We start from the raw sequence: 2,179 nt of genomic DNA, 5'->3' as shown, positions 1-2,179 counted from the left end.
GACCAATTCATCGCCTCTGGTCTTCTTCCAGACTTAGTCATTTCAGCAACCTCTGGTCCATCGCCTGCCTCTGGACCAATTCATCGCCTCTGATCTTCTTCCAGACTTAGTCATTTCAGCAGCCTCTGGACCAATTCATCGCCTCTGGTCTTCCTCCAGACTTAGTCATTTCAGCAGCATCTTCAGATTTTCCATCCTTGGCCCCGATTGCTTTGACAAAACTTTTAGAATAATTAGGATCAATTTTGGTCCTAATAATCAATAAATTATATTTTATTGGAGATTTTATAAAATTGGTAATTTGGGGATTGCTCAAGCGTGATGTTACACAGGTAGCCCGGAGTCACCGCATTTGAACCTTCGTGGCTACAAGGGGATTTTTATTTCTCCTTGGGTTTGAACCTGGAACCTCCTGGTACTTTTGACTTTTGGAGCCAAGCTCAAACGAATCAGGCACCACCATTGTGGTTAAATATAAACACATTAGTAACTACCTAGGTGGACCAATTAATCAAGCATCTTGATAAATATAAACACATTAGTAACCAGCTAGGTGGACCAATTTATCAAGCATCTTGATAAATATAAACACATTAGTAACNATCAAGCATCTTGATAAATATAAACACATTAGTAACCAGCTAGGTGGACCAATTTATCAAGCATCTTGATAAATATAAACACATTAGTAACTAGCTAGGTGGACCAATTCATCAAGCATCTTGATAAATATAAACAGATCAAGAGTCCTGTTAGGTATTTTATTTTGTTTGTAATAAATTAGAAGGGCTTAAAATGTAAATACCGTCAAGGTATATATAGTTTCCCTATTTTCTAGAATAGGTCAAGACTTTCATTGTATTCATCAGGTAATCTTTTAGAGTGCCATCTGTGGCATAGAAAACATTGTATTCCATATTTTGATCAATAGACAAGTCGATAGATTTGATTTATTGCGTGTTACTGTTTAATTGCATTATTCTTATATTAATATGGGTAATCAACAAGTCCTATCACATGTCAATCATGACCATCAAGAAAAACAAACACACAAGTTCATGGTGGTTATCAGGGCTGTCGCCCAAGCCAACATAGGCCCAACCCTTAAACTTGTCATACTAGGCTCAAATCGACGCTCTTGAATCCACTCGAGTATCTGCTCTCCTCTCAGCCTCTGGCTCTCGGCCTCTTACGGTTTCACCTTGCTCTTCTCTACCGTTCTACCCCTCAACCTTTCGGCCTCTCATAATATGCCCTAATTCCTTTCTTTGGCCAAGTATTTTCTTTTCTAAAATTAATTACATATTAGGCTAATAACGTTAGTAGATTACTCATTAGAATATTAGGTTATTTGCCTATTTGAGTATTTGACTATTRGGTTATTTGAGTATTTGATTACTTGATTATCTGCCAATTTGAGCACATGGAACCACAAAAAGAAAACCTGTTGAAGCAGTTTTTTGATTTGTGGCTTCATAATAACTAACCTATTTTTTTGAAGCATTAATTGTTTCCTCATAAAGGTCATTGCTAGCAGTAATACTAGTCTTTCCAAAACCAAGAACCTGAAATTGCTTTTCTACATTGTGAAAGAACTTTGTGGCTTCGCATGACAGATAAGCAAGATCACCAGAAGATTAAATAAATAGTACTAATACAACCACAAATTAATCTATAGATTCAACTCAACTTGGTAATCATAAATCATGATATCTTGACTTAGAGTGCTGAAAAGGGATAGTGAAACGATTGCATATTGATTTAACTTCACCACAATATTAAGGACCGACTGATAGTTCTAAGCATTCATCAAAATGCAAGCACTTACATGAAGGAATATGTCAATTATGCATGATTAAAACGTTAAAACATACACCATGTCATTAATTTAGTGCTAGAGCAATAACACAAAAATTAGGAACACCACTCCTCATGACGTTCATATGAAACCACAATACTAGTAATATGATTGATGTTAATTAAATCATCTGAATATGTGGAGATCAGGAAGCACAAAAGCAACTATTTAGTAGAATTGGTAGTCATAGAAGAAAATGTGTAACTTTAGGCTCATTATGAGAAGCAATTGCTCAGACTTGGAGGAAAAACATTTACTTTAAATTACATGCTTCCAAGATACATTCAAAGAAAGCTAGGAATCAAATATTGTGCAACAACT

Source organism: Cynara cardunculus, assembly GCF_001531365.2.
Source record: "Cynara cardunculus var. scolymus isolate 2C chromosome LG 12, CcrdV1, whole genome shotgun sequence".
Classification (NCBI taxonomy): Eukaryota; Viridiplantae; Streptophyta; class Magnoliopsida; order Asterales; family Asteraceae; genus Cynara; species Cynara cardunculus.
Note: the sequence above shows the minus strand (reverse complement) of the source record.